We start from the raw sequence: 27168 nt of genomic DNA, 5'->3' as shown, positions 1-27168 counted from the left end.
TCTACACACCCCTGATTAAAATGTCTGTGATGTAGAAAAATTAGACAAAGATAAATCATTTCAGAACTTTTTCCACCTTTAGACACCTTTCACAATGAAGGTGTTTTTTTCACGCATTTTAGTGCTATAAATAGTGTCTGTAAAGCACCTGAAAAATGCCTCCCATGCCACCCCAGTGTGAAACCTGAGTGCTTTCACACTGGGGCGGTGCGATTGCAGGACGTTCTGAAAAGTCCTGCAAGCAGCATCGTTTGGGCGGTTTTGGAGCGGTGTATACACACCACTCCCAAAATGCCCCGTCCATTGAATGAATAGGCAGCACAGCCACTAGCGGGGATTAAAAGCACCCTGCTAGCGGTCAAGAAGCGCCGGCGGCTCTTTACCGCCAACGCCAGGCGCTTTCAGTGTGAAAGTAGCCTTAAAGTGGTTGTAAACCCTTTACAACCACTTTTTACTACAGGCAAGCCTATAATTAGGCTTGCCTGTAGCTACACTGGATATCTCCTAAACCTGCATGGTTTAGGAGATATCCCCTGTATTTGCATGTGCCGACGTCATCGGCACATGCGCACTTAAGCCCACTGAAGCAACAGCACGTACGTGCTGTTGCTTCAGTCAGACTGTGCAGTTACCGGCGGCTCCCGTGCGCATGCGCGGGAGTGACGTAATCGCGCCTCTGGCCAATCACAGCGCCTGACCCGCGATACCCAGAAGTAACCCCCGGGAGCATTGTCGGCCGCCAGAGTGGTGAATGAGGGCCGCTGCAGGGGATTCGATCTCAAGCAAGTAATGAGCTCAGGCGTGTTCGCATACTCCATATGCAGAGCCCGCCAGGAAGTCGCGCAGCGCTGCGCTAATCACAGGTAGTGGGACATTGCCCGATCTCTGCAGCCGTGCATTGGGGCACTACCTGTAATTAGCGCAGCACTGCGCCGACTTCCTGGCGGGCTCTGCACATGGAGTATGCAAACATGCTGGAGCTCATCCTTATTCTGTACACAGCTACATCCCCAGTTATGCAACCATTTTAGTTTTTTATTTTAACTCACCCCCACTCCCCAAAAGATTTCAGTTTGCTTTTCATTTGAGTTGTTCACATTAAAAGGTGTAAAAAGTTCTAAAATTATTTATCTTTGTCTCATTTTTTTACATCACAGAAACCTGACATTTTAACAGGGGTGTGTAGACTTTATTCCCACTGTATAATATGTTGAGTCCTAGTACCACCTTAGGTTTCTTATACCGCTTTCTACCCCCACCCTGCCTTTTTTTTTTTCCTCTCTCTTTGAATTATTTGCCTTTCTGTCAAAAAAGGAAAAAAGGGCAATACAGGACTGGGCGGCTAACAAAAACTGACAGCGGGTGGAGGGAGAAGATCCCCCCCCCCCCCCCCCACACTGTCACAGAGCGGGGGGAGATCGGCGGAATTGATGGCAGGAGTTGGAATACTTTACATGTTCTAAAAGGTGAATTTATCCTTTAATTGTGTCCTCTTACACTAGGGGTTGTCAGTGGAGAAAGGCCCCTATATCTGGCCACACTAGTAGAATTTTATTAAAATTTTCTGAACGTTTGATTTTCTAACAATCATTTTCGAAGTTATGAAAAAAGCAGAGGATAAAAAAAATTAGATTTTAAGTGGTTGTAACACTGATTCTCTGTGCCCCGGGCTGCTTTCACAGTGAAAGCGGCGGCTGTTAGTGGTAAAATGAACGGTGCTTTAGCACTGTTTAAGCTCTGTTTTTGTACCGCTTTTTGCCCGCTAGCAGAGTGCTTTAACCCCCAAAAAAGGGTTAAAGTCTCCCGTTTTGGGGTACTTTCAAAGCGCTGCCCATTCATTGCAATGGGTAGGGCATTTTAGGAGCGCTAAATACAGCGCACCCAACCCACCCCAAAGATGCTGCTTGCAGGACTTTTGGAACTGCCCCGCTAGCGCACCGCCCGAGTGTGAAAAGTCACACTGCAGTGAATGGAAGGTAGCTTTTTTTTAAGCACTTAGCAATGGCTATTCCTAGAGCTAAAGTGCCTGAAAATCGCCCCAGTGTGAAAGGGGCTTAATACTCACCTGATCTATTCTTTCTGCGCTGTGCACGAGAGCCTCAGCTCTCCGGGGATCCTCCTTCCTCATTGGCTGAGACATTGGCGCCTGCTACTGTCAATCAGAGCCAGTGAGCCAATGGAGAGAGAGAGAGAGAGAGGGGTGGGGTCGAGCTACAGCTCTATATGTGAATGGACACGCAGAGCAGCAGGTTGGGAGTGAGGCTGCCTGGGTGCCCCCATGACAAGCTGCTTGCTCTGGGGGCACTCAGCAGGAGGGAGGGTCCAGGAGCGCCTGCGGGGTCCCGAGTAGAGAAGAATCAGGGCTGCTTTGTGCAAAACCACTGCACAGAGCAGGTAAGTATAACATGGTTATTATTTTAATGTAAACAAATACAAAGCTTGAGGCTGGGTTCACACTATTGCCGCATGCGGCTCACGGCAGGGGTGGGGGTCGAGCTACAGCTCTATATGTGAATGGACACGCAGAGCAGCAGGTTGGGAGTGAGGCTGCCTGGGTGCCCCCATGACAAGCTGCTTGCTCTGGGGGGCACTCAGCAGGAGGGAGGGGCCAGGAGCGCCTGCGGGGACCCGAGTAGAGAAGGATCAGGGCTGCTCTGTGCAAAACCACTGCACAGAGCAGGTAAGTATAACATGTTTATTATTTTAATGTAAAAAAATACAAAGCTTGAGGCTGGGTTCCCACTATTGCCGCATGCGGCTCACGGCAGGGGTCCAATGCGTCCCCTCTCATCGTTTCAAGTCCGATTCAGACCCAATTTTTCTCTGAATTCGGACCTGAAATGGACCAAAAGACTGAAATTCGCACCGGAGCCGCAGTGGAGATATGGGAACCGGCTCCAAAGAGAGCCAGTCACAATCTCCTGCTATTGCGAATTCGAAGCTAGTGTGAACCCGGCCTTAATATCACTTTAATAAACACTTTTTTTTTTTTTTTACAGCGTATGTGATTTTCATTCACAAAATTCCATTCATTCTGCAATCTAATGTTAAAAGCAAAAACACATTTTGGAAATGTACTGACAAGATCCTTATGGAGGTAGTGAGGAACTGCCCCTTACAGATCAGAGTAGGCCACCAGTACTTTGGCGACCATTGGAGAAGTGCCTCCTTAGTCAGCTGGGTAATGAAGAACTGCCTCCGACATTGGTGGTCAGAGTAGGTCACCAGTACCCTGGTGATCATTGGAGAAGTGCCGTCTTATGCAGGTGGGTAATAAAGAACTGCCCCTTACATTGTTGGTCACTTCAGGCAGGAAACCAATCAACCACAGCTCAGGTAACCCATAGCAACCTCTGGAGGAACCCTAGGGTTCCATGGAAACCTGGTTGCTAAAGGCTGGGCTAGATTCTACCATCTCTCTTGGCTCTGCTTCTGTCAACCTTGGGAGTTTTAGGCATTCCCACCTATGTGCCTTCAAAGATAGGCAGATGTCGTATCACTGTCATTCTTGGTTACGTATTTGCTTATCTATGGCTCGCCCTAGGGCTCAAATATATGCAAAATTATTCATTGCTTTATAGCATATGATCAACCCCCTCATTGACAGATGCCTCAGCAGCAATGAAAAACAAGGGAAATGCCAACAAAGGGTATTTAGAATAGTTTTATGAGGTTACAAATCTCACGGGTGGCCAAGCCCCATGGATGACAGATGTATCCGGTAAGGTTCGTACATAATCAGTAGAGTTATACGACATCACACAAAGTGACATTGAGCTGTGTCTGGAGGTTACAGCAGGGAGGGATGCAGCAGAAGGAAGAAATGAACGAATGCAGTTGAGGATGGACAATGGATAGGGAAACAAACGCATATCTGTATCGCTGGAGCAGGTCGCAGCTTATGTGCTCCTCATCGGGACACATGTAGGATTACCAACTTGTTTGGAAAACCTCTGTCTGCAATAATGGCCGTTTATTATTGATCCCTAGGGTCGCCTTGAATAGCCCCATCTTTATGGATGGGGCTTTTTTATGGCAAGCTTGAGAACAATGACGCAGAATGCAGTAACCAGATTTTACCATTCATGGTTTAGGTGCTGCCAGAAATATGCCAGTCACCAATGGACGGAGGCATTGTTGTTTTATAGGAGTAATTCTGATCAGCTATGTGCGCAAAGATTAGATCAGAGCATTCAGGGAGAGCTCCTTGGCACAGTGGCTGAATCTGTCTCCAGTGGCTGGAGGAGTCTCACTCCTCCTACTGCAGTATGGCTATCCCCCCCCCCCCTTCTTTTGCATCCTTCATAGTGTGAATTAAAAACCCAAGGAGAGTGGTAACCCTTCTTAGGCATGTCACACACGGTGCAAATTTCTTTTGGGTTGCAGAAAAGAAATTTGCAATATTTCCCCCATCAGCACAGTCAGTGCTGACAGGGGAATCCCTCCTGCTGAGACAATGGGGTTGATTTACTAAAGGCAAATAGACTGTGCACTTTGCAAAGTGCAGTTGACCCAGAGCTTAGTAAATGAGCAGAAGCTCTGCTGACTTCCATCATCCAATTATGTGCAAACAAAAAAAAAATAGTTTCCTTGCACGTGATTGGGTACTCTTTGCAAAGTGAAGCTTAACCCCATTTACTAAGCTCCAGAACAACTGCATTTGCAGAGTGCAGCTGCACTTTGTAAAGTGCACAGTCTATTTGCCTTTAGTAAATCAACCTCATTGTATGCTCCCAGTGAGGGGGGGGGGGGGGGGGGTGAAGCTGCCCCTGCCTGGACAAGACAATGATTATTGTTAGCAGCTATAGCAGAAGCACAAGAGAATCCGGCAGGCTGGTTGTAACCAAGTTGATCAATCGATAAACTTGGTATATTCAACCTGCCTATTAATGATTTGAATCTCGGCCGCTTCCTGCTGAACTGGACGAGACTTGAACCGAGTATGGCCAGCCTTAATTGCCATATAAGGTGTGCTGACCTGGAACCTCAGGAACCAAGATTCAAGTGGGAATTATCAGTGTCTTATAAATGGTAAAGATGAATATACACATAATCTCCTATAGATTAACCAATCAGCTAAGTGGTTAGCACTTTTGCCTAGCAGCACTAGGGTCGTTGGTTCAAATCCCAACCACAATGCTACCTGTCTGGAGTCTGCATGTTCTCCCTGTGTCTGCGTGGGTTTCCTCCAAGTACTCTGGGTTCCTCCCACACTCCAAAGACATCCTGGTAGGTTAATTGGCTCCTGTCTAAATTGGCCCCAGTGTGTGTATGCATGAATGTGAGCTCCTTAAAGCGGAGTAACGCCAAGTTTTTTTATGAATCTTTTTAAAGTCAGCAGCCTTAAATACTCAATTAAATATTAAATATTAAGAGGAGTCCCTCTTAGGCCTCTTTCACACCGACGTCCCGTTCAGGCCCGCCTGTCAGTTTTTTAGGCGGACCTGAACGGGTGCTCCATAGAGGTCTATGGAGCGTCGGATGTCAGCGGTGACATGTCCGCTGACATCCGACCCGCTCCGATCCGAAAAAGTGTAACGGAGGAAAAAGCTATTTTTCCATCCGTCTGCGGATCGGATCGGGTGACGACGGGCACTGCGGTCCGTCGTCATCCGATCTCCCATAGGGGAGAGCGGCGCTGTGACAGATCCGTCCCTGCGCAGTGTGCAGAGACGGAGCTGTCATCTCCCTGCTCAGCGGGGATCGGCGGAGTGATCCCCGCTGAGCAAACGGACATCCACGGGGCGGATCAGAACTGATCCGCCCCGTGTGAAAGGACCCTTACTTGTTTTTAAATACTGCAGCTGCTGACTTTTAAATATGGACACATACCTGTCCAGGGCACCCGCAATGTCTTCACCCGAAGCCAATCTGTCCCTTGGGTGGAGGTGCCGCCATCTTCAGTAAGGGAATCCTTGCGGCTTCACAGCCTGGTTCCCTACTGCGCATGCGTGAGGCACGCTGCGCGTCCTCACTGGTCCCTGCTGTCTTCTGCGACCTGTGTGTCTCCCAGAAAACAGCAGGGGGGGGGCGGAGGAGGGGCCAGACATGGCGTAGATCACCGCGGAGCCTGCGGTGATCTACGCCTGGAAGTGGGAGCAAATACCTGCATTATATAGGTATATGCTCCACCCTCCCCCCTGAAAGGTGTCAAATGTGACAGCGGAGAGGGGGAGGATTCCGATCAGCGGAAGTTCCATTTTTGGGTGGAACTCCGCTTTAAGGGCAGGAACTGATGTGAATGTATAATATATGTGTAAATCACTGCATAAATTGATGGAGCTATAGAAGTACTTGAAATAAATAAATCTGGGGTGCCGGGTGGAGGCCTGTCTGATTGGATAAAAATCAAATAGCTTATTATGGTAGACCCTTGCATGACTTGGTTGTTAGAAAATCCAAAGCAAATTGTACAATCAAACTGTAACGTGTGTGGCTAGTTGAAGGCTTCATTAAAATTGCACTGGATGCAGAAGAGCGATTTTTTAGGCAACTGGACTGTTCTAGCCACAGAATAGGTAGCTGTGATAAAAACACTGCAAATAGCGCTTAGACCGCCATTCAGTTCCGCACGTTAGGACCAGCGTGCAGAGATTAGAACTGCCGAAAACAGATCAAGAGGGCCAAAGTGTGAGCAAGCCCTGAGGCATGTTAACCTCTTGACCTCTGGAAGATTTACCTCCCTCATGACCAGGCCAATTTTTTTGCGATACAGTTAATTTGCACAGTCATGCGTCACTGTACACAAATAAAATGTACGTCCCCCCCACCCACAAATAGAACTTTCTTTTGGTGGTATTTTATCATCTGTGTTTTTTTATTTTTTTTGCACTATAAAAACAAAAAAAACCACTGAAAATAAAAAATAATTTTTTTTTACATTCTGCTATAAAACATATCCGATAAAAAAAAAAGTAAAAAATTCTAATTTAAATATATATTTTTTTAAATTTATATTTAATTTTCTAATTTAGGCCAATATATATTTTGCTAGACATTTTGGGTAAAAAAAATCCCAATAAGCATATACTGATTGGTTTACGCAAAAGTTATAACATCTACAAACTATGGGATATATACTGGAATATGTATTTTTTTTTAAATTTCTTTTATACTGGTAATAGTGGTAATCAGCTGCTAATAGCGGGACTCCGATATTGCGGCGGACACTAACTGACACTTTGTGGGAACCAGTGACACTAATATAGTAATCAGTGCTAAAAATATGCACTGCCACTGTACCAATGACACTGGCTGGGAAGCAGTTAACATCAGGGGCGATAAAAGGGTTAAATGTGTGCCTAACCAGTGTTTTTGTGTAAACCTTGTACTGTTTTGACTAAGGGATGTGCTGGATTCTATTACCTGCAGAGAAACAAAATCCAATCACTTCCTCCATCAGGACGCAGCTCTGCCTTGTGTACATACAGTAGGCAGAGCTCTGTTGAATGTCTGTTCCTGAGTATCGGAATAGTATTAGATATATATTATAGATATATGTGTGTGTGTGTGTGTGTATGTGTAATATATATATATATATATATATATATATATATATATATATATATATATAGCCTTCCTGTAGCAGTAAATCTACTATAGGGCGGTCGTTAAGTGGTTAACTCCAACCTGGAATGCCGGTTTTAGATAGACTACCCCTTTAAATGTATTAAGATCAAGCAAATGTTTGAGTCCAACTATTTCAGACAACCATCTGACCGTACGGGATGATCATTACAGTGATCAGGCAGTTGCTGCAAATTCCTGTTTGGCTACGTGCAGAGCAGGACATGTGACATCAGCCGAAATTAAAGCTGAATTTCAGGCATGAAAACATTCATTTAAATATGTTCTTCAATAGCCACAAGGAATATAAATCCACTTTGTGCCTTTGCAAACCCAGATATTACCATCCTCACTGTGCTGTACATAGCCTGTGCAGGGAGCAGAGCTGTGGGAGGGACCCAGCAGGCCACACCCACTACAGGCTGCCTGCAGAAAACTACAGGAGGGGGCGGAGACAAGACCAGTCACCCTGCACAAGGAGAGAGAGCAGCAGTGACTTGTCTTTATTTCAGGAAGCTCACACTGGATTGCTGCACAGATCTGGAAGAAATACACCAAGATTCTATTGGGAATACACATTGTTCTTGTATACAGACAACATTTGAGTTCATCTTTAAATGCGCATGCAGCAGGACAGAGAGGCTGCCACAGACCTCAAAAGAAAAGTTATCTGACTGATCTGGTTGGCATATTAAACATTTTCCCTGCCGATATATCAGTGTCTTTAAAGTGGAATTGAAAGTGGTTGTAAAGATTCCAAGTTTTTTACCATCATGCATGAAGGTAAAAAACCTTCTCGGTGCAGCAGCCCCCCAGACACTTCCCTGAGCCCCACCTTGATCCAGAAATGTGCTTTCTCCGACGATTCCTCATTTACTCCTCATCGTTTGAGGCAGCAGTGGGCGTCATTGGCTCAGCTGCTGTCAATCACAGTCAGTGAGCCAATGAGGACAAGGAGGGGCGGAGCCAAGCGACAGCTCTGTGTGTGAATGGATACGCAGAGCAGCGGCTCGGGAGTGCACCTGCTTGGGTGCCCCCAGAGAAAGCTGCTTGCTCTGGGGGCACTCAGCAGGAGGGAGGGGCCTGGAGCGCCGCCAGGGGACCCGAGAAGAGGAGGATCCGGGCTGCTCTGTGCAAAACCAACTGCACAGATCAGGTAAGTAAAAAATGTTGTTTGTTTTTTTAATAACAAACACAAGCCGTTTACTATCACTTAAACTCTCCTAATCAACATTTGTTGTTTTTAATCCTCATGCTGCTAGTATTAGTAAACAAATTGGAAAGTACCGTATATTATATTTACTCGTTTTAATTTTTTTTTTTTTTACATTTCTTCAGTTACTTTGTGGTTTCTTGCCTTGGCAAATGAGGTCATACACCCCAGGAGTCTTCAGGAGAGGAGGAGAGTTTTTTTAGCTAAGCACTCTCTCCTGCATGCATGTTTGCGCTAAAGACCAATGGATCCGAAGAAGTAAATACAGTAGTACCTTCCAGAACCATGCTTGTAATCCAAAGCACTTGTATACTAAAGCAAATCTCCACATAGGAATCAATGGAATCTCAGATAATGCCACTGCTGGTGTATGCGGTACCGCATGTGGCCAGAGGTGCGGGGGCGTCGGAGACCACTTGGAGACGCTCGGGAACCAAAGACATGCTGGTAGGTTAATTGGCTTCTGTACAAAATTGGCCCTAGTATATAAATGGGGGCCTTGGATTGTGGGCTCCTTGAGGGTAGGGACTGATGTGAGTGTGCAATGTACAGGGATAGGGACAATTGTAGACACTCACTCAGGTTGAACTGGATGGACTGGTGTCTTTATTCATCCTTACTATGTACTATACACCGCTGGCCACATGCGGTACTGCACACCCCAGAGGCTTGAATCCTGCTGGTCTTGCGAGACGACGTTCGCAAATCGAGTCAAGATTTAAAACAAATAATGAATAGCTTGTATTGCAAAACGCTCGTAAACTGCGTTACTCGCAATCCGAGGCATTACTGTACTACATGAATCTGAATCATTTGCCCTTACTCAAGATGGCCACAGCCAGAAATGCTGGGGGGGGGGGGGGGGTGTTTTCCAAAGTGATTTCTCAACAAAATAAAGCATGGAGACATGGATGGAAGGGGGGGGGGGGGGGTTTGATTTGGGTATTAAAAAAGGATTAAATGGCGTTTCTGGTTTGTGGTGCTCAGATGCAGAGATGCAAGACCCACTTTAAACAGGAACTTCATTCAGATTGTAAAATGAAAAATCAGCAGCTCCAAATACTAAGTGCACGAAGTCCAGCATTGTCTGCCACGCAGTCAATTCTTCACCAGGCTTTGGCTTTCCAGTGCTGCCATCTTGGATTTAGCCGACAGCTGTTACTTCCCAACTTCCTTCCTGCTCCCCCCCCCCCCACTGCATATGTGTTAGACCTGGCAGTGCTGCAAGACTTGCCCCTCCCTCCCTCTCTATTGCGCATGCGCCAGGCGTGGTAAAGCAGAAAGACCCTAGGAGGCTGTTGGTGGTGGGGAGGGAGCCAAGTGCACCTTATACCCCCCTAGGCAAAAGAACTGAGCGGGCACCTTTGAAAAAAAGTGCTTCTTACCGCTTTGATCAGGCGGTACGAGAATTTTCCATTTTGGGTGAAGGTCTCCTTTAATTGCACACACAATGGTCAGCTCCCATCAGAGGTCTGTTGCTGTAGGTAGTGGTTGGAGATGGTGGGAGGGGAAAGATGAGCGGCGAGCTGGCACCACCACGAGGGTAGTGATTATAAGAAGAGTATGCCATCATCACTGGGTGTAAGTAGAAGGTTCTGTAAGAAATGGGCGATGTGGGGTCACCACTGATATATATTGCCTGATGCTAGAACAGAAATGGTGGGGAAGGAAGCAACCATCGTCGATCGACCGGCCAAAGAAAGATAAATCACTGAGTTAGAGAATGGTAGTAACCGTCCTGAGATGTAGTGGCTGGTAATTAGGAGAGTACAGAGGGTGGTCGAGGGACATTCTATTGGATTAACAGGTATAAAGAGCACCTGCTCTACACATAGCAAAAGGGTAATGCTGGTCAGCAATGCCAGAACCCAAAGCAACCAGAATTCAGATTCTGATTGGTCCTTACAGAAACTGCACATTGCGTTTAGCGACTCCTGCACTGCTGGCAGATAGGACTGAACAGCTGCAACAATATATCCATATGAAGATATCCAGAGAGGGTTAGTGCCGGTTCACACAGGAGCAACCCGACCTACAGGGCGACTTTGCAAGGCGATTTGGAGGCAACTTCAGCGCGACTTTGAGCGACTTACAACGCGACCTCAAGTTGCCTCCAGGACTTTGCCTGTGGGCAATCAGAGATAATCGGCTCTTGTGACATAATTGTTGTTCCTGTTCTCTTCCTGGGTAAATTATTTTCTTTTTCCTGTAAAGTCGCTTCACTATAGACGAGGATCCGACTTTGAGGCGACTTCCATTGAAATCTATGGGTACAAGTCGCTTTAAAGTAGTACAGGAACCTTTTTTGAAGTCGGAGCGACTTTAGTAGTGTACATTAAGATGGCTCTCATTAACTATAATGGAATTTCTTATGTCCAGCGACTTGAGGCAACCTCAGGTCTGACAAGTCAGATCCCAAGTCGCTGTAGTGAGAACCGGCACTGAGATGCCCATTATGTAGCAATGCCTTTGCTTAGCCCACGTTCACACTAGTGCCATTTGTTTGTATGTCTTTATTTTTTGCACTATAAACAAAAAAAAGACCGAAAACAAAACAAAAACATATTTTTTTACTTTTTCCTATAAAATATATCCAATAAATAAAAAAAAATTTTAAAAAAATTTGAAATTTCTTCATCAGTTTAGGCCAATAAGTATTCTCTTACATATTTTTTGGTAAGCAAAAAAATTCCAATAAGAGCATATTGATTGGTTTGCGCAAAAGTTATAGCGTCTACAAACTATGCTATATACAGTGCCTTGAAAAAGTATTCATACCCCCATTTTCCAAATTTTGTCATGTTACAACCAAAACCATAAATGAATTTTATTGGGATTTTATGTGATAGACCAAGTCAAAGTGAAATATAATTATGAAGTGGAAGGAAAATGATAAATCTTTTTCAAATGTATTTACAAATAAATATGTGAAAAGTGTGGCGTGCATTTGTATTCAGCCCCCTTTACTCTGATACTAAAATCTAGTGGAACCAATTGCCTTCAGAAGTCACCTAATTAGTAAATAGAATCCACCTGTGTGTAATTTAATCTCAGTGTAAATACAGCTGTTCTGTGAAGCCCTCAAGAGTATTGTTAGCGAACCAGTGAACAAACAGCATCATGAAGGTCAAGGAACACACCAGATAGGTCAGAGATAAAGTTATGGAGAAGTTTAAAGCAGGGTTAGGTTATAACAAAAAAACAGCCCAAGGTTTGACCATCTCACGGAGCACTGTTCAATCCATCATCTGAAAATGGAAAGAGTATGACACAACTATAAACCTACCAAGACATGGCCGTCCACCTAAACCGACAGGCCGGGCAAGGAGAGCATTCAGAGAAGCAGCCAAGAGGCTCGTGGTAACTCTGGAGGAGCCGCAGAGATCCACAGCTCAGGTAGGAGAATCTGTCCACAGGACAACTATTAGTCGTGCTCTCCACAAATCTGCCCTTTATGGAAGAGTGGCAAGAAAAAAAGCCATTGATGAAAGAAAGCCATAGGAAGTCCTGTTTGCGAGAAGCCATGTGGAGGACACAGCAAACATGTGGAAGAAGGTGCTCTGATCAGATAAGACCAACATTTTACTTTTTGGCCTAAAAGCAAAATGCTACGTGTGGCAGAAAACTAACACTGCACATCACCCTGAACACACCATCCCCACTGTGAAACATGGTGGTGGCAGCATCATGTTGTGGGGATGCTTTTCTTCAGCAGGGACAGGGAAGCTAGTCAGAGTTGATGAGATGATATATGGAGCCAAATACAGGGCAATCTTAGAAAAAAATCTGTAAGAGTCTGCAAAAGACTTGAGACTGGAGAAGAGGTTCACCTTCCAGCAGGACAATAACCCTAAACATACAGCCAGTGCTACAATGGAATGGTTTAGATCAAAGCATATTCATGTGTTAGAATGGCCCAGTCAAAGTCCAGAACAAAATCCAACTGAGAATCTGTGGCAAGACTTGAAAATTGCTGTTCAGACGCTCTCCATCCAATCTGACAGAGCTTGAGCTATTGTGCAAAGTAGAACGGGCAAAAATGTCACTCCCTACATGTGCAAAGCTGGTATCCCCAAAAAGACTTGCAGCTGTAATTACAGCAAAAGGGGGTTCTACAAATACAAATGCTGAATACAAATGTACACCACTTTTCACATATTTATTTGTAAAAAAACAAAATTGAGAAACCATTTATCATTTTCCTTCCACTTCACAATTATGTGTCACTTTGTGTTGGTCTATCATATAAAATTCCAATAAAATACATTAACGTTTTTGGCTGTAACATGACAAAATGTGGAAAATTCCAAGGGGTGTGAATACTTTTTCAAGGCACTGTATAATGGAATTTTTTATTTTATTTTTTAATACAGATATTCCTCACTTAATGACCAGGGTCCGTTCTAACGACCAGGCCATTAAACGAATTGGTCGTAGATGAGGAGCCACAATTAATCAATATCTTAAGCATTCTTAACTGCTGTACTGTATTGTGAAAAAAAAGGTCTAAACACAAAACTCCAGCTCAATAACGTTGTTTTAATTTGCATAAGTACAGAATACAAACAAAAATTCTGTACTGTACTATACAATACAATGATGTATAGCGTGTCGTTCGGGTGGGGAGAGCTGGTCGTAAGACCGAGGACCGAGTGGTTGTTAAACAGGTAAGTCGTTAAACGAGGTGTATTTGTACTAGTAATAGTGGCGATCAGCGACTTATAGAAGGACTGCGATATTGCGGCGGACATTCTGACACTTTTTTGGGAACCAGTGACACCAATACAGGGATCAGTACTAAAAATGATGCACTGTCACTGTACTAATGACACTGGGGAAAGTGTTAAACATCTAGGGCGATCAAAGGATGTGCCTAGCCAGTGTTTGTCTGTACTACACTGGGGAAAATTATTATTTGATCCCTTGCAGATTTTTAAGGGTCTATAATTTTGATCATAGGTGTATTTTAAAATGATAGAGACAGAATATCAACAAATAATCCAGAAAAAAAACCCCCACAATACAATTGTTATAAATTGAGTTGCAGTTCGGTGAGTAAAATAAGTATTTGATCCCCAAGCAAAAAAATTCTTAGTACTTGGTGCAGAAACCCTTAATCGCAAACACAGAGGTCAGACATTTCTTGTAGTTGGTGACCAGGTTTGCACACATCTCAGGAGGGATTTTGGCTCACTCTTCTTTACAGATCTTCTCTAAATCCTTAAAGTGTTAACACCCCCCCCCCCCCCAAAAAAAAATGGATCCTGCTCCTTTAAAGCATGTTATATGACACAGTGCGTGTCCTGTGTCATTTGGGCCCATGTAACACCTAAAAAACCTGGCTGATCCTGCCAGTTTCTCCCCACCCCTCTGTAAACTGACCACAGTGTATGATGGCTGCTGAGCCCTGACACCGTGGTCAGTTTACGTGCCTCTATCATCAGCAGCCTGCTATCTGCTCTCCTTTCTGCTCTTGTGTCCTCATCCCCCTCCCCAATCTGTGTGTGAGCTGCCCCTCCTGCTGCTCTCATAACACTAAGCTGTATTCCCAAGGTCAGCGTCTGTGTCTTTTCATTTTTGGATGTTCAATTAATTAATTTATTATTTGTTTGTATGTATAATAAAAAAAAAATTGCTAAAAAAAAAAAACTGTATACACCCTCAGCACTGCCTCCTACTGCAGTGTCCCCCTCTGTGAATGATTTATAAATATAAATACTGTAAATACCCAATTTAAGAGCTGAGATTGCGATCACATGACTAGCCACCTCTCTCCTCCAGACTGACATCAACAGTGAAATCTCAGCCCCGCCCACTGCATCATGCGTCATGTGATCAGCACTGAAATTAGGTATTTGCGGCATTTTTTTAATATATCACACACAGAGGGGGATACTACAATAGGAGGCAGTGCTGATGGTGTATACAGGTTAGAGAAGCTTAACAACCACTTTAAGGTTTCTCGGCTATTGCTTGGCAACTCGAAGTTTCAGCTCCCTCCATAAATTTGCTATAGAATTAAGGTCTGGAGACTGGATAGGCCATTCCATGACCTTAATGTGCTTCTTCTTGAGCCACTCTTTTGTTGCCTTGGTTGTATGATTTGGGCCATTTTCATGCTGAAAGACCCACCCATGACCCATCTTCAGTGTTCTGGCTGAGTTTCAGCTCCCTCCATAAATTTTCTATAGGATTAAGGTTTGGAGAATGGCTAGGCCACTCCATGACCTTAATGTGCTTCTTCTTGAGCCACTCCTTTGTTGCCCTGGTTGTATGTTTTGGGTCATTGTCTTGCTGAAAGACCCACCCATGACCCATCTTCAGTGTTCTGGCTGATGGAAGAAGGTTTTCATCCAAAATGTTACCATCCATTGGCCCCTCAATGCAGCAACCCCCAAAGCACATTTCCACCTCCGTGCTTGACTATAGGCATGGTGTTCTTGGGGTCATAGTCAGCATTTTTCTTCCTCCTCAAGAAGGCACATGTACAGTCATGCCAAAAAACATCTAAATAATTCAGAGAAGGATTATTAGAAAGGGCTGTGGTCAGACAAGACCAAAATTGAGCTCTTTGGCATTAACTCAACTCTCCGTGTTTGGAGGAAGAAACATCCCGACTAAGATCCGAAGAACACCACCTCAACAGTCAAACATGGAGGTGAAAACATGATTCTTTGGGGCCGTTTCTCTGCTAAAGGTACAGGCCAACTTTGCCGCATTGAGGGGCCAATGGACGGGGCCATATATTGTGAAATCTTGGATGAGAACCTTCTTCCCTCAGCCAGAACACTGAAGATGGGTCATGGATGGGTCTTCCTGCATGACACGACTGAACTGCAACTTAAATTTATAGCATTTGTTTTATGCGTTTCTGGATTTTTGATTGATATTCTGTCTCTATCATTTAAAATACGCCTATGATAAAAATGATAGACCCTTAATTTCTTTGTAAGTGGGCAAACTCACAAAATCTGCAGGGGATCAAATAATTATTCCCCCCGCTGTATGTGTGCTGCTTTTAACAAGGGAAGTGATTGCGGGAAGGAGAAGTTCAGGAGCTCACAGCAGACATTACAAGGAGACAAAAAAACAATAAGAAATGATTTCATGATAAATAAATTACAGGGTCATTTAGTAGTGGATGTGTATTGATTATTTTGGAAGAATAAGGCTACAGCTTAGTGTTATTTAAGGGCTCATGCTCAAGGCCATACATTAGGGCGTACGGCCTTACAGAATAGAAACCGCCTGCTGTTGGGGCACCCGGGAGCCACTGCTGCGGCTCAATTTAGCCTATTGACATGTATTACGAAAAACATTATGCACAGCGTATCTGCCAACACTTGCGTTTTCAAACGCGTTTGTACGGGCGTACTTTTCCAAGATGTCAAATGTAATTGTTTTGAAGAAAATACGCCCGTAGGCATGAATGTGAAAACATGAGTGTCAAGGCTAAATTACGCTGCAGTTCCCAGGCCCCTACCCCAGACTTGGATTTGACTTTCATTGGCCAAAACAAAAACGTATTCCAGTGCATCAAAACCCTGAATCAATGCGTGTAAAAACGTGCAAAAAAAAAACACGCATGAAAATATAGAAGCAGGAAGTGTGATTCCTTAGTCACAACTAAGCCAGAGGACAGGGATAACAGTATGAATTGGCTTGCAATTACGTGTGTGAAGAGCACAGAGTCACCATCACTTTAAAGTAAATTCCGGGAAACACTTTTCTGCTGAGTAAAAGACGTACAGAGAATCAAATGTAGTTGTTTTGGGATGTCATATAACCTTTTTTATGCATTTTAAAAGCAGTATTAATAAAAAAAAAAAAAAAAACTTAAAAAAAATTGACATTTCCTGAAGTCACGTCCTAGACCAGCCTCTCTGAATCTTTCAAACACAGAGGAACCTTTGAAAAAAAATTTCGGGTCTTGAGGAACCCCTGCTTAAAACAATTCATCAATCGCACTACCTTAACTTTGGTGGTCAGTGCGAAGAATGCTCCTTACATTGGGGGTCAGTGGGAAGAAAGCTCCTTAGATTGGGGGTCAGTGGGAAGAAAGCTCCTTACATTGGGGGTCAGTGGGAAGAATGCTCCCTACGTTGGGGGTCAGTGGGAAGAATGCTCCCTACGTTGGGGGTCAGTGGGAAGAATGCTCCCTACGTTGGGGGTCAGTGGGAAGAATGCTCCCTACGTTGGGGGTCAGTGGGAAGAATGCTCCCTACGTTGGGGGTCAGTGGGAAGAATGCTCCCTACGTTGGGGGTCAGTGGGAAGAATGCTCCCTACGTTGGGGGTCAGTGGGAAGAATGCTCCCTACGTTGGGGGTCAGTGGGAAGAATGCTCCCTACGTTGGGGGTCAGTGGGAAGAATGCTCCCTACGTTGGGGGTCAGTGGGAAGAATGCTCCCTATGTTGGGGGTCAGTGGGAAGAATGCTCCTTACGTTGGGGGTCAGTGGGAAGAATGCTCCTTACGTTGGGGGTCAGTGGGAAGAATGCTCCTTACGTTGGGGGTCAGTGGGAAGAATGCTCCTTACGTTGGGGGTCAGTGGGAAGAATGCTCCTTACGTTGGGGGTCAGTGGGAAGAATGCTCCCTACGTTGGGGGTCAGTGGGAAGAATGCTCCTTACGTTGGGGGTCAGTGGGAAGAATGCTCCTTACGTTGGGGGTCAGTGGGAAGAATGCTCCTTACATTGGTGGTGAGTGGGAAGAATGACCGCAGATGGTCACCAGCAGCAAAAGTGCCCTGGGGCGATTCAGTTTGCATAGGTAGCGCTACACAAGTCACTCATTAATTCATTCAATGATCCTTGCATTAGTGGCAAGTGGGAAGAATGCTCCTTACATTAGGAGTCAGTGGGAAGAATATTCCTTACATTAGTGGTCAGTGGAAAGGATGCTCCCTCACATTGAGATTGGTGGATAGAATTGGTGGTCAGTGAGAAGAATGATCCTTACATTGGGGGGGGGGGGGGTCAGTGAGAAGAATGATCCTTATATTGGGGGGGGGGGGGTCAGTGGGAAGAATGATCCTCACATTGGGGGGGGGGGGGTCAGTGGGAAGAATGATCCTCACATTGGGGGGGGGGGGTCAGTGGGAAGAATGATCCTCACATTGGGGGGGGGTCAGTGGGAAGAATGATCCTCACATTGGGGGGGGTCAGTGGGAAGAATGATCCTCAGATTGGGGGGGGGTCAGTGGGAAGAATGATCCTCACATTGGGGGGGGGGGGTCAGTGGGAAGAATGATCCTCACATTGGGGGGGGGGGGGTCAGTGGGAAGAATGATCCTCACATTGGGGGGGGGGGGGGGGTCAGTGGGAAGAATGATCCTCACATTGGGGGGGGGGGGTCAGTGGGAAGAATGATCCTCACATTGGGGGGGGGGGTCAGTGGGAAGAATGATCCTCACATTGGGGGGGGGGGGGGGTCAGTGGGAAGAATGATCCTCACATTGGGGGGTCAGTGGGAAGAATGATCCTCACATTGGGGGGGTCAGTGGGAAGAATGATCCTCACATTGGGGGGGTCAGTGGGAAGAATGATCCTCACATTGGGGGGGGGGTCAGTGGGAAGAATGATCCTCACATTGGGGGGGGGGGTCAGTGGGAAGAATGATCCTCACATGGGGGGGGGGGGTCAGTGGGAAGAATGATCCTCACATTGGGGGGGGGGGGGGTCAGTGGGAAGAATGATCCTCACATTGGGGGGGGTCAGTGGGAAGAATGATCCTCACATTGGGGGGGGGTCAGTGGGAAGAATGATCCTCACATTGGGGGGGGTCAGTGGAAAGAATGATCCTCACATTGGGGGGGGTCAGTGGGAAGAATGATCCTCACATTGGGGGGGGGTCAGTGGGAAGAATGATCCTCACATTGGGGGGGGGGGGGGTCAGTGGGAAGAATGATCCTCACATGGGGGGGGGGGGTCAGTGGGAAGAATGATCCTCACATTGGGGGGGTCAGTGGGAAGAATGATCCTCACATTGGGGGGAGTCAGTGGGAAGAATGATCCTCACATTGGGGGGGGGTCAGTGGGAAGAATGATCCTCACATTGGGGGGGGGGTCAGTGGGAAGAATGATCCTCACATTGGGGGGGGGGTCAGTGGGAAGAATGATCCTCACATTGGGGGGGGTCAGTGGGAAGAATGATCCTCACATTGGGGGGGTCAGTGGGAAGAATGATCCTCACATTGGGGGGGGTCAGTGGGAAGAATGATCCTCACATTGGGGGGGGGGTCAGTGGGAAGAATGATCCTCACATTGGGGGGGGTCAGTGGGAAGAATGATCCTCACATTGGGGGGGGTCAGTGGGAAGAATCATCCTCACATTGGGGGGGGGTCAGTGGGAAGAATGATCCTCACATTGGGGGGGGTCAGTGGGAAGAATGATCCTCACATTGGGGGGGTCAGTGGGAAGAATGATCCTCACATTGGGGGGGTCAGTGGGAAGAATGATCCTCACATTGGGGGGGTCAGTGGGAAGAATGATCCTCACATTGGGGGGGTCAGTGGGAAGAATGATCCTCACATTGGGGGGTCAGTGGGAAGAATGATCCTCACATTGGGGGGTCAGTGGGAAGAATGCTCCTTACATTAATCTTACATTAGTGGGTCAGTGGGAAGAATGCTCCTTACATTAGTGGGTCAGTGGGAAGAATGCCCCTTACATCAGGGGGGCAGTGGGAAGAATGACCCTTTGATCAGGGGGCAGTGGGAAGAATGCCCCTTACATCAGGGGGGCAGTGGGAAGAATGCTCCCTCACACTGAGATCAGTGGGAAGAACGCCCCTTAGATTGGGGGTCAGTGGGAAGAATGCCCCTTAGATGAGGTGGTCAGTAGGAAGAATGCCCCTTAGATTGGGGGTCAGTGGGAAGAATGCCCCTTAGATTGGGGGTCAGTGGGAAGAATGCCCCTTAGATTGGGGGTCAGTGGGAAGAATGCCCCTTAGATTGGGGGTCAGTGGGAAGAATGCTCCTTAGATTGGGGGTCAGTGGGAAGAATGCTCCTTAGATTGGGGGTCAGTGGGAAGAATGCCCCTTAGATTGGGGGTCAGTGGGAAGAATGCCCCTTAGATGAGGTGGTCAGTGGGAAGAATGCCCCTTAGATTGGGGGTCAGTGGGAAGAATGCCCCTTAGATGAGGTGGTCAGTAGGAAGAATGCCCCTTAGATTGGGGGTCAGTGGGAAGAATGCTCCTTAGATTGGGGGTCAGTGGGAAGAATGCCCCTTAGATTGGGGGTCAGTGGGAAGAATGCCCCTTAGATTGGGGGTCAGTGGGAAGAATGCCCCTTAGATTGGGGGTCAGTGGGAAGAATGCCCCTTAGATTGGGGGTCAGTGGGAAGAATGCCCCTTAGATTAGGTGGTCAGTAGGAATAATGCTCCCTCACACTGAGATCTTTGGGAAAAATTCCCATTATATTGGTGGTCAGAATGCCACTATTACAGACAGCTAAAAAGACCATTGTTGTCGTGCTGTTGGCCCCAGAACTATGGCGGCACTATCAAATGGAAGATCACAGCTCAAGGATCCCATAGTAACCCCTGGAGGAACCCTAGGGGTCCACAGAAGTCTGGGTGAGAATGGGTGTCCTAGACTGATCCCAGAAATGGGACGGCTGCCATATGTGGGATGACAGAAGGATGAGGAAAGAATTGCTCTACAGATGTCGGAAGCTGCAAGTAGAAAAAGGGAGCTGCGGGTCAGCAACGCGATCCATTAACTTCCCATTGAAGAACTGAGTGCAGCTGGAACAGCAGAGACAATGTACTACCAGGCTGAAGGACAACACAGCTGATGGGAGTTTAGGTAGAACGCCGTGGCTTTTGCAGGCTTGTTGCTTCTTCTAGGTGAGTTAGAGGACAAAGGTAGCAGAGTGCGGGTGTAATGACTTGTAATCATCTGTGTATGGGGAATTAGTATACAAGAGCTGTATAGAAATAAGGGAGGAACAGAATCCAGGGTATAAAAACATAATAAAAAACATATAATTAATGTCACTATAGCATACAAGCGCTGTATAGAAATAAGGAAGAAACAGGACCAGGAGTAAAAAGACGTAATAAAGAACATATAGTGGTAACTAGTACAGGGATAGGATAGTATAAAGAGCTGTATAGGCATGGGGGTGCAGGATCAGGAGTAATAAAGACATAATAAAGAATGTATAGGGGTAACTAGTAGTGGAATAAGATAGTATAAAAAGCCATATAAGCATGCAGGGTGCAGGATCAGGAGTAATAAAGAATGTATAGGGGTAACTAGTGCAGCAATATAATAGTATACAAGAACCATACAGGCATGGGATACACAAAACCAGGATTATTAAGTACGTACAGGGGTAACTAGTGCAGGAATAGGATAGTATGCAAAAGCCATGCGGGGTGTAGAGTCAGGAGTATAAAGACGTAATGAAGACTGTATAGGGGTAACTAGTGCAGGAATATAGTACTATACAAGAGGCATTTAGGCATGACTGTACAGAACCAGGATTATTAAAACATAATATAGATTGTATAGAGGTAGCTAGAGCTGGAATAGTATAGTATACAAAAGTCATATAGACATGCAGGGTGCAGGATCAGGAGTATAAAGGTGTAATAAAGAGTGTATAGGGGTAACCAGTGTTGTTATAAAAATAGTATTTAAAAGCCATATAGGCATGGGGTGTGCAGAACCAGGATTGCTAAGAACATATAGGGGTAACTAGTGCAGCGATAGGATAGTATGCAAAAGCCATATAGGCATGCAGGGTGTGGGGTCAGGAGTATAAGGACATAATGAAGCATGTATAGGGGTAACTAGTTCAGGAATATAATACTATACAACTGCTATATAGGCACAGGGTGTACAGGACCAGTATTATAAAGACATAATAAACAATGTATAGGGGGAACTAGTGCAGGATCAGGAGTATAAAGGCAAAATAAAGAACATATAGGGGTAAATAGTATAGTAGGCAAAATCCATATAGGTATGGGAGGGGGAGCAAGACCAAAAGTATATAGCCATAATAAGACTGTATAGGTGTAACTATACGAATCCTAACGAATAGGATAGTATAAAAGAGCTATATAGAAATCAGCCAAGAAGGACCAGGAGTATAAAGACATAATAAAGAACGTATAAAGGATAACTAGTGCAGGAACAGGATGGTATAAAAAAATCTATATTGGAATGGGGAGGCACAGACCATAATTAAGAACGTATAGGGGTAACTACTGCAGGAAAGAGGATACCCTGTTTCCCGGTAAATAAGACCTAGCGTGATTGTCGGTGATGGCAGCAATATTAGTCCCAACCCCCAAATAAGCTCTAACCTGTTTCCCTGAAAATAAAACCTACAAGGACTTTAACTAGGGCCCTTTTGGGGGGTAGGGCTTATATTGCAGCCATCACCGACAATAATGCTAGGTCTTATTTTCGGGGAAACATAGCATACAGAATGTGTATAGATAGGTACGGGGAGCAGGATCAGGAGATGAGAGATGTATAGAAGACTATATGGGAAGTAACTCGTGCCGGACGAGGATGATATAGGTTGAAGAGCTGTGTGGTCACAGGAGAAGTGCAGGATCACTGCTCAGAGTCTACTGAATGCTATGGGTACAGCAACAGTAGAGAAAGCAGGGTCAGGAGGATGACAGTGTAAGGACAATGAATGATATGGGCACAGCAACAGTAGAGGACGCGGGGTCAGGAGAATGATAGTGTAAGGACAGTGAATGCTATGGGCACAACAGTAGAGGGCACGGGGTCAGGAGGATGACAGTGTAAGGACAGTGAATGCTATGGGTACAGCAACAGTAGAAGACGCAGGGTCAGGAGGATGACAGTGAATGCTATGGGCACAACAACAGTAGAGGACGCAGGGTCAGGAGGATTACAGTGTAAGGACAGTGACTGCTATGGGTACAGCAACAGTACAGAACGCAGGGTCAGGAAGATGACAGTGAATGCTATGGGTACAGCAACAGTACAGGACGCAGGATCAGGAGGATAACAGTGTAAGAACAGTGAATGCTATGGGCACAGCAATAGTACAGGGTCAGCAGGATGATAGTATAAGGACCTATATACCAGACTGGCAGTTCAGGTCCAGGAGTAGGATGGTATGCAGGAGCAATTCTAATGGAGAATGTGCAGTAACTACACCAGAACTTTGCTATTATACAGGAATGGAGGGGGTGTCAGGAGTATAAAGAGAGTATAGGGTAACTAGTGCAGGGATAGGACAGTATACTAGAAAAAGGGGGGGGGGGGGTATCAGCAGTATAAAGACATAATAGAGTATGGGGGTACCTAATACTGGGGTAGGACAGTATACAGAAATTGGGAGAGGTGGGCATCAGGAGTATAAAGACATAAAGAGAGTACTGTATGAGGTGACTAGGGATAGGACAGTATACTGGAATGGGGGGGGGGGGGGGGGGGGATGCCAGGAGTATAAAGACATAATAAAGAGTGTAAAGGGAAGTTGGGTAACTAGTGCAGGGATAGGATGGTATACAGGATTTTTTTTTTTGGGGGGGGGGGGGGGGGAGTAAAAATAAATAATAGAGAATATGCAGTAACTACAGCAGGCATTTTATAGTATATGGGAATGGAGGGGGTATCAAGAGTATAAAAGACATAATAAAGAGAGTATGGGGTAACTGGAGCAGGAATGGGGGTCTGTCAGGTGTATACAGATGCAATAAAGGAGTTCCTAGTACTGGGGTAGGACAGTATACAAACATGTGGGGGTGTCAGGAGTATAAAGAAATAATAGAGAGAATATGGTGTAACTAGTGCAGGGATAGGATGATAGAAAGGATTTTTTTTTGGGGGGGGGGGGGGGATATAAAAAATAAATAATAGAGAAGTACTGCAGGAATTTGATAGTATACAAGAATCAGGGGGGGGGGGGGGGGTGCGAAGAGTATAAAGACTTACCAGAGTTTAGGGGTTCCTAATGCAAGGACAGGGCAGTATACTGGAAAATGGGGGTGTCAGGGGAATAAAGCCATCACATAGAGTGTATAGGGATAACTATATGAATGGGGGTGAGTGTGGGGGTCAGGGGGAGTAATGGGGATATGAGGAGCAGTTTATGGGGGAACTATTGCAGCAACAGGATAGTAAGGAGGAGTTGTGCAGGGAGGGGGTCCGGCGTATACAGACATCGCACAGTGTATGGGGTCCAGCATCGTACGGGTCGTTATCGATCTCTTGTCCGATAGTCGGAAGATGAAGTTGTGGGGTGTCAGGCGATATCCCCCCCATACACGGGACGTGGAAGTCGTCCGGATACACATGCAGCACCGGACAGACAGCCCGCCCTCTCCCCAGCACTCACCTTGCAGTGTAGAGTGTCAGCTCCTATGGTTCCCCTGCAGTGTCTGGGAGTCTCCCTGTGCTGTCACTGCAGTGTCTGTGTGTGTGTGCCTGGAGTCTCTCCACCCTCCGACCGTGACGCTTCTTCCATCTCTCCACCCTTCCCCGCCCGCCTCTCCTCCCCGCCACTGTCCGCCCCTCTACCTGACCGACCGCCCGGGACCACCCCGAATCTGTGCCGTCCATACTGCGACCGATCAGGCTTATCCCAATCTACATAGACAACCGATCTCCCCACTGTGCTGGTTATTACCCCTCCATCCTACCGATCTCCCTACTGTGCTGGCTATTACCCCTCCATACTACCGATCTCCCCACTGTGCTGGCTATTACCCCTCCATCCTACCAATCTCCCCCACTGTGCTGGTTATTACCCCTCCATCCTACCAATCTCCCCACTGTGCTGGTTATTACCCCTCCATCCTACCAATCTCCCCACTGTGCTGGTTATTACCCCTCCATCCTACCAATCTCCCCACTGTGCTGGTTATTACCCCTCCATCCTACCAATCTCCCCACTGTGCTGGTTATTACCCCTCCATCCTACCGATCTCTCCACTGTGCTGGCTATTACCCCTCCATCCTACCGATCTCCCCACTGTGCTGGCTATTACCCCTCCATCCTACCTATCTCCCCCACTGTGCTGGTCATTACCCCTCCATATTACCTACTGTATCTGCCCCACTGTGCTGGCCATTACACCTTAATTCAACAATCTCCCCACTGTGCTGTCTATTACCCCTCCATCCTACCGATCTCCCCACTGTGCTGGCCATTACACCTTAATTCACCCACTGTACTGGCTATTATCCCTCCATCCAACTCATCTCCCCACTGTGCTGGCTATTATCCCTCCATCCAACTCATCTCCCCACTGTGCTGGCTATTACCCCTCCATCCTACCGATCTCCCCACTGTGCTGGTTATTACCCCTCCATCCTACCGATCTCCCCACTGTGCTGGCTATTACCCCTCCATCCTACCTATCTCCCCCACTGCGCTGGCTATTACCCCTGCATCCTACCGATCTCCCTACTGTGCTGGCTATTAGCCCTCCATACTACCGATCTCTCCAAGTGTGCTTTCTATTACCCCTCCATCCTACCTATCTCCCCCACTGTGCTGGTCATTACCCCTCCATATTACCTACTGTATCTGCCCCACTGTGCTGGCCATTACACCTTAATTCAACAATCTCCCCACTGTGCTGTCTATTACCCCTCCATCCTACCGATATCCCAACTGGGTTGGCCATTACACCTTAATTCACCCACTATGCTGGCTAATACCCCTCCATCCAACTCATCTCCCCACTGTGTTGGCTATTACCCCCTCCATCCTACCGATCTCCCCACTGTGCTGGCTATTACCCCTCCATCCTACCGATCTCCCCACTGTGCTGGCTATTACCCCTCCACCCTACCTATCTCCCCCACTGTGCTGGCCATTACACCTTAATTCACCCACTATGCTGGCTATTACCCCTCCATCCTACCAATCTCCCCACTGTGCTGGCCATTACCCCTCCATCCTACCGATCTCCCTACTGTGCTGGCTATTACCCCTCTATACTACCGATCTCACCACTGTGCTGGCTATTACCCCTCCATCCTACCTATCTTTCCCACTGTGCTGGTCATTACCCCTCCATATTACCTACTGTATCTGCCCCGCTGTGCTGGCCATTACACCTTAATTCAACAATCTCCCCACTGTGCTGTCTATTACCCGTCCATCCTACCGATATCCCCACTGTGCTGGCCATTACACCTTAATTCACCCACTATGCTGGCTAATACCCCTCCATCCAACTCATCTCCCCACTGTGCTGGCTATTACCCCTCCATCCTACCGATCTCCCCACTGTGCTGTCTATTACCCCTCCATCCTACCGATCTCCCCATTGTGCTGTCTATTACCCCTCCATCTTACCGATCTCCCCACTGTGCTGGCTATTACCCCTCCATCCTACCTATCTCCCCCACTGTGCTGGCTATTACCCCTCCATATTACCTACTGTATGTGCCCCACTGTGCTGGCCATTACACCTTAATTCAACAATCTCCCCACTGTGCTGGCTATTACCTCACCATCCTACCGATCTCCCCACTGTGCTGGCCATTACCCCACCATCCTACCTATCTCCCCCACTGTGCTGGCCATTACCCCTCCATATTACCTACTGTATCGGCCCCACTGTGCTAGCCATTACGCCTTAATTCAACAATCTCCTCACTGTGCTGGCTGTTACCTCTCCATCCTACCTATCTCCCCCACTGTGCTGGCTATTACCCCTCCATCCAACTCATCTCCCCACTGTGCTGTCTAGTACCCCTCCATCCTACCAATCTCCCCACTGTGCTGGCCATTACCCCTCCATCCTACCTATCTCCCCCACTGTGCTGACTATTACCCCCCTATCCTACCAATCTCCCCACTGTACTGACTATTACCTTATCCTACTTATCTGCCCCACTTTGCTGGCCATTACACCTTAATTCACCCACTATGCTGGCTAATACCCCTCCATCCAACTCATCTCCCCACTGTGCTGGCTATTACCCCTCCATCCTACCGATCTTCCCCACTGTGCTGTCTATTACCCCTCCATCCTACCTATCTCCCCCACTGTGCTGGATATATCCCCTCCATCCTACCAATCTCCCCACTGTGCTGGCCATTACCCATCTATCCTACCAATCTCCCCACTGTCCTGGCTTTTACCCCTCAATCTTACTGATCTCCCCCATTGTGCTGGCTATTACCCCTCCATGTAACATATCTGCCCCATAATGCTGCTTCTTACCCCTCTTACCTCCATTTAATCTATCTCCCATACTTCATGGGCTTTTACCCTTCCATCTAACTTATTTGCCCCATTGTGCTGGCATCTACACCTCCATCTACTATGCTGGCTCTTACTCCGTTAAATAATTTATCTGCCCTACTGTGTCTGCTTTTACTCCTCCACTTAACCCAGGGTCAGTTCACTGGGGGTTTTTTTTGTTGAGGGGG

General features: G+C 46.6%; 2 protein-coding genes across 3 annotated transcripts in view; one reads left to right on the top strand and one right to left on the bottom strand.

Moving 5' to 3' along the window:
* Positions 1 to 27168, bottom strand: part of LOC143983383 (regulator of G-protein signaling 3-like) — a 257050-nt gene that overhangs the window by 133847 nt on the left and 96035 nt on the right. Inside the window, exon 1 of one of the 2 annotated variants that reach the window (XM_077483037.1) lies at positions 24115 to 24251. The exons of the other annotated variant lie outside the window; for it this stretch is intronic. The gene's annotated coding sequence lies outside the window, so the exon portion shown is untranslated. Of the gene's footprint in view, positions 1 to 24114; positions 24252 to 27168 lie in introns of those variants that run through there. 2 annotated transcript variants of the gene reach the window in all.
* The window catches only part of LTB (lymphotoxin beta), a 79376-nt gene continuing 72665 nt past the window's right edge, over positions 20458 to 27168 (top strand). Inside the window, exon 1 of the mRNA XM_077483048.1 lies at positions 20458 to 20626. The gene's annotated coding sequence lies outside the window, so the exon portion shown is untranslated. The remainder of the gene's footprint in view (positions 20627 to 27168) is intronic.

This window comes from Lithobates pipiens, unplaced genomic scaffold (assembly GCF_037356315.1).
Source record: "Lithobates pipiens isolate NorthernLeopardFrog02 unplaced genomic scaffold, aLitPip1_a1.2 Scaffold_1, whole genome shotgun sequence".
NCBI lineage: Eukaryota > Metazoa > Chordata > Amphibia > Anura > Ranidae > Lithobates > Lithobates pipiens.
Note: the sequence above shows the minus strand (reverse complement) of the source record. Positions and strands in the feature narration are given on the sequence as shown.